Source organism: Chenopodium album, chromosome 17 (genome assembly GCF_948465745.1).
Source record: "Chenopodium album chromosome 17, dcCheAlbu1.1, whole genome shotgun sequence".
Lineage (NCBI taxonomy): Eukaryota > Viridiplantae > Streptophyta > Magnoliopsida > Caryophyllales > Amaranthaceae > Chenopodium > Chenopodium album.
Genome location: NC_137850.1, coordinates 13460410 through 13472739, shown reverse-complemented (window position 1 = coordinate 13472739; position 12330 = coordinate 13460410).

The following is a 12330-nucleotide window of genomic DNA, read 5'->3' as shown; positions in this document are numbered from 1 at the left end:
ACACACACAAAAAAACAAAATAGAAGAAACAAAGGGTAAAATCAGCTCTTCACGAAAAAAATAATTATAGATTGAGGTTAAATCTTGAAAGCAAACTCATAAAGACTCTTGCCTAAATAAATTCCCAAGTAGTCATCCTCATAAAGACTCTTGCCTAAATAATTCCCTAGTAGTCATCCTCTTAGTTTACAGTATACTGGTCCATAGTCTATGCTAATCACATTATCTAATACACAATCAATCTTAGTTTCATATCAGGTTCAGAATCAACTAAACAAATCATCGTTAAAAGTTTAAGACAAAACAAAATCAATCAACAAAATACACTACACCATAACAAAAATGCCGAAAATTAAGAGTAAAATCAGACCTTTCCCTTGCTAATAAAGGCGCCGGAGCTTGTCCTGACCTCACTAAATTGGCTATCCCAGACTCATTACTGCCACACGGTTCCTGCAGACAATACAGAAATGCATTAAGTGATTAAAACACAATGGTAAGTTTTTAAAGATAGAACTCATAAAAGCCATGGTGTCATGCACTTGATAAACCTTGAAACAAAGTCCAAATGGTTCATGATCATAGTGTAGAGAAAAAATTTCAGACATGTGGATAAAAGGACGAAATGTATAAATTACAAGGCCTCTTAAACCATGCAAAAGCTAAATGGTTTATAAAAATGACCATAAACAGAACAACTTAAATTGGCAGGGTATTACATAAGGCAGTAATCAATACATCAAATCGCCCCTTAATATGTAGCTCAACGCCCCAAATGTATTTGAACTCTAAAAAAAAAAAGTTCCTTATTGAAGCGACCATATGTTATTGCCAGGTTAGCTCGATTACTACAGTTTTCTTGTTGACTAGCTAGTTAGTCGTATAGTAAGAGCTAATATGCAATATATTATTGCCAGGTTAGCTCACTTACTTTAGTTATTTCTGTTTTAAATAGGCCTCAGTACCTTTCATAACAACTACGAACAGAAAACAAAACTGAATAACTTTTACATAAGAAACCAAGCGATTTAACAATGCTAGATAAATTGAAGGAAAAGATCCTCAATTAATCAAGTTGGTCAATCTACTTTTGATATAGTACATTATTTCCTGAATCTCATGTATATACCGTCCTGGCGCACTATGGAACCCCAATATGTCCCCTCACATTTTTCCCGACTACTCGAAACTCCAATTCTTTATCAAACCTCATATTCTCATGTATATACCGTCCTGGAAATTGTCAGTATTTTCAGCATCACTCTCCCCAACCAAATTTCATCAATAATTGCATTAACATACCTAAATTAAGCTGAAACCATTGCTCAATTACTCTTCCTTCATAAACAATCATGAATTCTAACATAAATTAAAATAATCCCTAATATATCCAGCATAAACCAAAAATTAATCAGAACGGCGAAAACGTGATCAGTAATCACTCAATCAACAATCATCTAAAATCAAGCAAAAATTAAAGCAAAAACAATGAATCGAAAACCAAAACTTCAAGTTCAAAAAGAACAGAAATAATCAAAACAACAGTTGATGGTCTAAAATAATTCAGATTAAGACTTACAATTGATATCAAATTATCACATTCTTCATCAGTTAGAAATTTCTCATATACAAATGCCCCAAATTCAAACAAAAATGATAACAAACTTAATAGATTAATTAAAATTCAAAGAAAAAAATTAATTAAAAAACTCAACTAAAAAAATTCAAAAAATGAATTAACAGAATTGTTCTTCACCTGGCTACCAAAAAAATTAATTAAAATTACTTAAATTAAGGCTAACAACTTAACAGATTTAATTTTTCTAAAAATTAAGGCTAACAAAAAAAATTAAACTTATTACCTTGAGTTCTTCACATGGCCGCCGGAAAAAACCGCAAGAAACCACCACCGGAGTTGCGAGGGGGAAACGAGGGAGCTTGCAAAGGAGACCGGAGCAAACGACGAAACTTGCGAGGGAGATAGGGTAGTGCACCGGAGCTTGCAAGGGAGAAAGGGAGAAGGGACGAAGAAAAGGAGGACCATCGGAGCTTGCAAGGGAGAAAGGGAGAAGAGACGAAGACCGGCGACGGAGAAACAAAGGACCACCGGAGAAGATGAGATTGCGCTTCAATGGGGAACAGATCGAGAGCAACTGCGTGAGTGAGGGAAAATGAAAAAAGGGGATTGAAAAGATTTTAGGGTTAATTTTGAACATTTACTCGTAACGAACACTTTAAGTCTGTTACAAATAAGTTGGTCAATCCCGTTTTGACTTTACTTTTTGTAACGGACATAAAATGTCAGTTACGAATAACTTAGTATTTGTAACTGGCAGTAATTGCCCGTTACAAATAAATATTTATTCGTAACGGACAGAAAGGTGCCCGTTACGAATAAGTATTTATTTGTAACGGACACCTTACCACCCGTTACAAATACTACTTTTTTACGCATATTGATAATTTTTTGTAACGGACCTTAATTTCGCCCGTTACGAATGATTGTTATTGTAACGGGTAACAACATGACCGTTATGATTAAGCCGTTACAAATAGACTTTTTTCCACTAGTGTAGCTACATTTCCGACGTCTAAATATTTAATACTTGAGAGACTCATTTATTCCTTCCGAATTAATTCGTCGTGTCAGATCGTTAGTTGCTTGGGTGTGACCCGAAGGGTTCAGTCAAGATTGAGCTGTAATATTAATTCATAATTAATATTACTGATCGAAAGCGGCCTCCACCTAGGCATTCCGATCACTTGAACTCACTAAATAATTAGCTTTCTAATAGCTCTGATCCCTCTATCGGAATAATACACTTGTTCGAAGGACAACATTCCTATCAATCTCTCACTTGTCCTTCCGGACAAGTGTACTTTTAGTGTATAGCCTTTTTCCTATGTCACTTAATGTCTCTTCATGAACTATAAGGTAAGATTATTCGTCATCCTTATTACGTCCAGAAGTGTTTCTCGAAATCCGAGTTTGACTGTCAACAAACAGATGATTTCTAAAATCCATCCGAGCACGGCCATGCATTTTCACAGTCTCGCTCTTCGAGAGGCCTTGTAAACAACAAAGATATGTTCCGTATTTTTAGTAGGGGGACATTCCCAGTCTTGTACTGTCAGCTTCTCTTAGTAAGAGGACCTAGCCATCCGAGTGTTGCCGTTATAATCTCCATGTACGACAGACGTTTGACTAACATCAAAACAGACTAGTACTCAAACAAGAGAACTCACATACTCATGGTCGAGGAAAGAGGTTCCGATAGCCATAATGAGAAGTATACTTATGATGATTTTTAAATCTCTTAAAGTATTCTCATAGGTCGATCCAGTATTGTTTTAAACCAATACCTGTGCAAATGATTTATGACAATCATGTCCTTGTAGCACAAGAAACGGTGCTATAAATCAAACTACACACTAATCTCAAGCGGTCATTAATCGTCCATCATTTAAATGACCACGATTAGGGATAATTTTTGATTATAATATTCAATGTTCACTTAATAGGTGTTTCTTTATCCAAGACTAGTCTTGATACCCTATTTTGAATATTCTCAAAATCGAATGGACTCAATATTTAATTCTAAACCACAATTAAATAGAAACGGAGTGATAAAATTGCATGAAATTAAATTACTCCAAAACCTGAATGGTTCATCTTAGTGTCTTACATTAAAATGTTCAAAAATTAATTAAAACACTAAAAAGGGAAATCAAAGCCAATCTCCAACGTGCTTGATTCCCATTGCCTCAACGTGCTTGTTGTGCTTCACTTGAGGCAGAGGTTTAGTAAGTGGATCGGCTACATTGTCGTTCGTTCCAACTTTACAAATTCTGATTTCACCCTCTGATTTCCATTCCCTTATCATGCGAAATCCCCGCTTGAGATGTTTGACCTTCTGATGTTCCCTTGTGTAGACACCTAATTGTGTCTCCCCAAAAACCAAACCCGGTGATGAATATCTTTCATGTAATTGATTATCAAACAAGGTGAAATGTGAAAGAGACTTGTGAATGCTTCTGTTTTAACAAAAATATTTCTTTCTGTTTTTGAAAATATTCCTTTTTGTACCCTATTTATGAAAAACGTCCATTAAATTTATTTTGGTCATGATTAGGGTCTAATAATAGTGTAGTTTGATGGGACTTGAAAATACCTTTCTAACGATATATTATAAGCTCAATTCCGATGAATAATGAGGAAGTTATGGCCAAAATACTAAACTGGGCTTAAACCGGATTTTACCTACGACCCAATGATCATGTGGAGGGTCCAAAGGTTTAATCCCATTCCTAAACTAATTAAGATTAATTAGAAGCTTCTATAAGTTTCTAAAAGGTCTTAATTATCCTTTTTGAAAAGATAAGATCAAAGAATTTGAAATTGAATAAAAACTTTCCTTTTTTTAAGTCCTAATTCTATTCGAATTTAAAGATGTTCAAAGACAGTCAGATATTATTTTTGAGCCTCATAATTTTTATCCAAATCTTATATGGTTGGATAGATCTTGAAATTATCTTTCCAATGATATATTATAATATTAATTTCGAGCTATAACGAAAAAGATATGAAAGAAATACGAAACTCTATCCAAAATTGATACCCTTCCACTATTTCGGCCATATCTTTTTTTCTACAAAAGATTTTATCTGATTCAAATTGGGTTGGAAAGTAGACTTCGAGAGCTTTCCAACGACATATTACATGACTTATTTTGACTTCTGGATCAAAAGATATGATAAAAGCAAAATCCGTAATAAACTGTCTCGTCGTGCCGCGACAGCTTTGTCGCCTGCGACAGAACCAATTCTATTCTGGTTCGAATTCTGACTTTTTCTATCGTTTTCGGACTATTTTTTCTATAAATAGGGTCGTATTTCCCCATTTTTAATCATCAACAATCATCTAATTCTATTTTCTTTTCTCTCTTAAGCAATAGCTTATTCTTTCTTCCTCTTTCTAGCCTAGCCTTTTCAAATAAAAATACCGCATTCACGAGACTTAGACACTCATAGCCAAGTTCGAAGTTGCCTTCGCCCTAGACGTGAAAGGTTGATAATTTCTGAGGGTTTGGTCCCAAATCCCTATTTCAATTATTTAAATTTATTGTTTGATTTAATATTTTCCTTGAACTTACTAACGTGTGTATTGTTTTGATAAAAAGAGATACGAGGCAACAAAGTAAGTAGTTTTTATTGCTCTATTTCTTTAAAAAGCATGCTTAGATTATTTTAATTCCTAGTATCATGTTAGGATGTCTTTATGATTCCTAGTATCATGTTTAGGGTAATAACTAATATTTCTAGTATCATGTTTAGGTTGTTTCCTATTTCTTCTATCATGTTAGTATCATGTTAGGGATAAAGATTTGATCTTTATTGTTTAGTGACATGTTAGGATTTGTTATTAATCTTGTTAGTATCATGCCTAGGATCTTGCTAATATTATTAAGCTTTATTGAGATTCTAGTAATGATTTATATCAATGTTATTGTGTTGCTTGATATATTATTGTTATTGCTTGATCACGCCCTCTCTTGCAGGATTAAAGGGAATTTGTACTTGTAATCACGCTTAATAAGATAATTAATAATCTTGTTTAGGCTAATGTGATTTTAATTCAAGTGGTCGCCAATAATAGATTTGTTTGTGTATTAATATTCAACCAACATAGATTAAACAAGTTTAGGATTAATATATTGATTGTATGTTAGTCAGAAAGCGCACATGAATATGAGAAGAATAAAGTAGAGGCCTATTTAAGGCAGGTTCAATCTCTTTTAGGTTGGATTTGTACCTTCATCCCTGAATATCCAGTCATGGTTCCAGACCACTATGGAGTTAGCGATCTCATGGATCGTGAAGTGGTGTAATCTTCATCCTGTGAACGGTTTACAAGTTCCTAAAACTTGTTGGCGACTCTTTTACACTATCTTCCTTCCCTTTGGACGCCACCATGGTTAACAATATGATCACAGTGGGACTCAAGTGTGGGATGCTTGAAATATTCCCTACACCTTGGCTCTCTGGCCTGAGCAATAGCTCCATTGTTGTCACAATAGAGGGCTATTGGACCCTTGATGGAGGGTACAACATCAAGTTCACCAACGAACTTACGAATCCAAACTGCTTCCTTAGCCGCTTCAGCAGCTGCCAAGTATTCGGCTTCAGTTGTAGAATTTGCAGTTGTACTCTACTTGGAACTCTTCCAACTAAGCGTTCCTCCATTTAGACAAAACACATATCCAAATTAATATTTGAAATCGTCTCTGTCTGTTTCGAAGCTTGCGTCGGTATACCTTCAACAACTAATTCTTCTAAGCCACCATATACTAGCAATTTATCCTTGTTCCTTTTCGGTTACTTTAGGATATTCTTGGCCGCAGTCCAATGCACCTCTCTTGGGTTTGATTGGTATCGGCTCGTAGCACTCAAGGCATACGATACATCTAGCCTAGTACATATCATGGCATACATGATCGATCTAATAAGCGAAGCATATGGAATCTGATTCATCCTTTCTCGCTCATCGGGTGTCTTTGGACACTGCTTCTTGCTTAAGGTTATGCCATGTGACGTGGGTAGGTGACCTCTTTTGGCCTCCTACATACTGAATCGTGCCAGTACCTTATCGATGTAAGTACTCTGTCTTAATCCAATCATCCTCTTAGATCTATCCCTATAGATCTTGATGCCCAATATGTACTAAGCCTCTCCCAAGTCTTTCATTGAGAAACATTTTCCAAGCCGGCCTTTATTAACTCTAACATCGGAATGCTATTTCCAATGAGCAATACGTCATCGACATATAAGACTAGGAAGGTGATGTCACTCCCACTGACCTTCTTGTAAACACAAGATTCATCTGGATTCTTGATAAAACCAAACTTAGTGATGGCTTCATTGAGTCACAGATTCCAACTTCTGCTAGCTTGCTTTAGCCCATAAATGGACTTTTTAAGCTTGCATACCTTCCCAGCATTGTTTTGGTCGACAAAACCTTCAGGCTGTGTCATATACACAGTTTCCTCCAAAATTCCATTGAGGAAGGCAGTTTTGACGTCCATCTGCCATATTTCATAGTTGTAATATGCAGCAATCGTTAGGAGGATCTGAACGGATTTAAGCATTGCGACCGGAGAAAAGGTTTCATCGTAATCAATACCATGAATTTGCCTGTAACCTTTTGCTACCAGTCTAGCTTTGTAAATGAATACATTTCCATCTTTGTCGGTTTTCAATTTGAAAATCCACTTACATCCGATAGGTGTGTAACCTTCGGGTAAGTCAACCAAGTCCCAGACTTGATTTTCAAACATGGAATCCATTTTAGATCTCATGGCCTCTTGCCATTTAGCAGAGTCGCTGCTCACCATCGCTTGCTTGTAGGTTGCCGGTTCGTCTCCATCCATTACCAGGATGTCCTGATTCTCGGTTAATAAAACACCAGGATACCTATCAGGTTGAGACCTCGGCCTCTACGACCTACGTAGGGTAACAGACTGAGCATTTGCATTGTCGGTTTGACTTTGCACATTTTGACCAGCGTTAACAGATGAAGTTTGAGCACTTTGACTGTCAATCTGATTTTGTTGCTCGAATGGTGGGTGTGTACGTACCTGAATGGTGTTTTTTGACCAGCGTTAACAGATGATGGGGTTTTTTGTACGTACCCGAATGGAGGGTGTCTTTGTTCCTCTGGAGACAGATCCGCAATGCAACAGTCGAACTGGCCGATCACCTGCAAAACAACAGACCTCGGGGGGCCGGAGGTCCGCCTCCGACGATCAAGTCAGTGACCAAAATAATGTATTTTAGAGAGAGAAAGTAGAGAGAAGGGAGATTAAATGTGGGGGGCATTGCCCTTGGAGAGAGAATTGGATTCCTTGAAACTGATGTAAAGATCAGTATTTATAGAGCATTGGGATATGTGCCTCTTAGGTTATAACCTAAATAGATTGGCTTCCCACCGTTTTACGGTTCCTAGGGTTGTGGGCTTAAAGCCCATTTTCACCCTTCTATCATTGAGTGACACGTGTCATGCTCTAATTGGCTCATTGAGCGCTGAGCTTGCGGACACGTGTCGTGGTGGCATTGGTCCACATATAGGGGGTATTTTTTTAGCGGCAGTTTTCCTCATCCCTTTTGGGGATGTCAATGTAACTGACGCCTTTGTGAGTAACCGTTGTTTGGAGCTTTGGTCATGAACTTTTTTTCCTTTGACACCGTCGCTCATTGTATTCTGCAAAATATAGGATTAAGCAATGGATATTCTTTTGACGACTTAGTTAGTGAGTTATCGTAAGCATTTGAAATATTTTGTTAAAATAATCGCTATTTCTAAGAATAGCATATATCATAGATATGTAGGAAACATAAGGAAATAGTGATAAAGAACATACAAGATGATCAAATCAAATGTATTTAAGTGGTTTAGAGTTTACTTTGGTGTCGTTATGACCCATGATCATAATTATCTAATGTTTCGATCCTTTGTCAATGTCACTATAACTTGTTGGTGTGACCCTTGGTTGTCATCGTCGTGACATTGAGGTTCCCTATTCACACATGTCGTCGTGATCTTTATTTACGTCATCATCATCATGGCGTCGAGGTGTATGATGTTTTCATACATAATATTAAAATCTCTATGCTTAATCTTGGCGTCCAGTAACCTGTTCGTCATCACTCTAAACACTAATGTCGGATTTTGCATTAAGTCATAAATAAATTGAAAATATGAATTGTAAACGATGCGTAAAAATATTTAGATATTGCATATGACGTTGATTCATAAGCCAAGATGTAACCACATGTTTCATCACAAGAATTACTGATAATCAATTAATAAAAATAAGTAAGCCAAATAACAAAAACATAAATCAACTATGTGTATTACTACGTCAACAAAGATGATAGTCGTAACAAGTAAAACTTTAAGGCGGTAAAATCATGTCAATGACAATGCTAATTAGAAAATCAAAGTAATAATACGTTAATGAAGATGATCAATGGAAAAAGAAATAAATACTTTAAGCTAGACAATAAATTAAAGAGCTTGATCATGACAATGTAAATGTAGAAACTAAAAGCGATAATGTTGTGTACCTCAATAGTGTCGGTGATTACCATGGTTTGTGACAAGATTGATGGAAGTCGACATACATTTTTAATTAAAGAAAGTTACCTTGATAAGAATTGATTGTCATTTAAATCGAGCCCCCAATGTTGGATCACTCGGGAAGATTAAGTCAGGTTTAGCCCCCGATGTCATATTCTAGATTAGTGAATTATCTACAAGAGCATTCTCATATATACCCACACGTTTGTAAATTATTCATGAAACAAATAACATTATCCACCATATGTATTCAAAAAAGCATTAAAGCATTTATAATCATATTAAGAATAAATAATAATCAAAGCATCAACCATTAATCAAAGTATGACGATCAAAGCGTTAGACACTAAAGTATTGACATAGTCATAATAACTAAAGCATTAAATATTAGCAAATTAAGAATTAACAAGAGTTAAATGATGAAAAATAATCGAAGCATTAGATTAATATTCAAAGTATACTATCTTGCCCCCTTGTGGCAACTTTATGAAAAATACGAATAATATGAAATGAAGTTAGCCACAAAATGTTACCGTCGATTTTTTGATGTTGTTGATGACAATATTCCAATGTCTCAATCAATTAACGTTATTAAATCTCCACATGTAACCTTACTTTATCTAAAAGTACGCTTGCTACATAGTTTAATCGTCACAAGATATATATAAATCTAAGCACTATACAGGCTAATGTCATGACCTCATGAGTTATAGTACAAAGTTTATGAAAATATAATATTCGTAAAGAATAGTGTCAAGTAAAATATCTAAATTTTACATTAGGCAAAAGCTTACTTGCATCGTCGTGAAAGCAACATTTGTCCTTATGTTGTCGTCACTAGTTGATGATACTAGGCAGCTGACGACGTTACTGACTGGTGTCGTCGAAACTGATTGATGTCTTCGTCGGCACTGGTCGTCGTCGGAACTGGCCGTCGTCGTCAACACTGGCTGATGTCGTCGTTGACACTGGCTGTCGTCGTCGACACCGGCTGCTGTCGTTGACATTTGTTGCCATCGTTGACACTGACAACATAGCCTAAAAATAACGTTAGTTTAACAAAAAATAATATTGTGAATGAAGACAAACCCTGAATTTTTGTGGCATCATGAGACCCATGACTTAAAGTAGTGTCTTCCATGGCGTCCTTCCCTTTAAGGTGTGACGTTTACTTCGATGGTGATGATATAGTCTGTCATAGCTTAAAGAAGACACAAAAATAGTTAGTTAAATTAAATCTCAAGGAGGACTATTACCATAACTCTTAAGGCTGTCAAAGATAATCGCCCTTGTTGCAGCATATTGAGTTAAGTTGGCGTCGATCACCACTTCTCATCGCCGGGATCACGAACAATAATTCTTATGAAGTCACTTTATGGGATTGGATATATCTTGATAATGGGAATGTGTTTAAATGTGTTTGGAAAGAAACTTTTGTGGGGTTAGGATTTTAATCTAGCTGCATCCCCACAGACGGCGCCAAATTGTTTATGCTAAATTTCGTCAAGTAGGATTTGATGTGGGATACGGGCTACGGATCAACTAAATTAAAATAAGGAATGTTGGATGCGGAAAGTAAATGACGGAAAAATAAAGAAAGAGAGGGGAGACACAATATGGTGACGCGGAAAACCCCAATGAAGATGGGTAAAAACCGCGGGTGGCAATGAGGCCACCAATCCACTATAATATGGGCATAAAGCCAATGTTTACAATTACAAGGCATATTTGATACTTAGTAAAAACATAAGTGAGTATAAACAAATGTATGTACATATCTTGGGCGTAGGACTTTTGTAGTGTATATGGCAGGGGGGATAATCGGAATGCATTTGTGGAAGCTTGTTCTTTAAGGGTTAAAATATAGTAGTATGGCTAGTGGATTGTATATGTGGAGATAAATAGAGTAGAATCAAGGCTTACGAAGTGTAGATAGGTCCTTTGTAATGGATTGTCTAGGTGGATGATTTATTAAGGATGAAATGACATTGATACGAAGGATTCATGGGTGTATATTGGGGTTGGCAGTAGATAATTATGGTGGGAAGGCTTGGGCTTAGAAATAGATATTACATGATTGTATATAAGGGCTAGTATACGTAGGATGTGTGTATTTTTCATGAGAAGAAGACCCTTCTATTTATAGAACTTTAGGTAGTACACAGTAGATGGTTGGAGAGTAGTGGGGATGGTCTCCTTGAAAGTAGGAAGCGATTGTTGACATCTTTACTTGGTCTTCGAATGAATGTGGACTTGAGCTAGGGTGTAGATACGCCGTAACAACCTTGAGTACTTATTCTTGTTGACCTATTATTTCTCCTTGACTTTAGGGACCACCACTAACTATCTTGACATGGTCTTGTAGCATCGATCGTTGACTATCATTATCGGTCAACCATTGTACAAAATTACCCCATAACAATATAATAAAACAATTGTTAATATTCATGTACATATATATATTTGTTAATATATATGATGTTGATAGTATCAAACTATCAATCATGAATAGCATGCACCATGAATAGGTCCTTCCTATCAAGAATGCTGACCCTGGCCGAAGATATAAACCAGATTAAGGGATTAAAGGTATCTAGGGGATCACCTGCTATTTTACACCTTTTCTTTGCAGATGATGCTATGCTCTTTTTCAGGGCAACCGAAGACTCTTGTCGGTGTGTACGGGACATTCTCCATCGATTTGGGAATGCTTCAGGACAGAGGTTAAACCTTCAAAAGTCCTTTGTGAAATTTCCCACAGGTATGACAGCAGAGGTTAAAGATTCTCTAAAAAGGATTTTGTCTATGTCTGAGACTACAAATGTGGGCATACACTTAGGTGCTCCAATTGATATCCAGGGAAAGAAAAAGTTATCCTTCCAGTATTTGGTGGACAAGGTAACGGAGAAAATTGTCTCCTGGGCCTCCTTACGTCTCTCACAGGCGGCAAAATTAATCCTTATCAACACGGTCCTGGTTAGTATCTCGGCTCACGTTATGAAGTGCATAAAGCTTCCCCAAAGCATTGCCAACAAGATTGATTCCGTCATTACAAAATTTTGGTGGTCTAACAACGGGAACAAGGGTATGCATTGGGTGAAAAGGGAGGTCATCCAACTACCAAAGAGTATGGGGGGCTTGGGTGTCCGAGGCATTTCTAATCTCAATGAAGCCCTGCTTTTCAAACAAGCCTC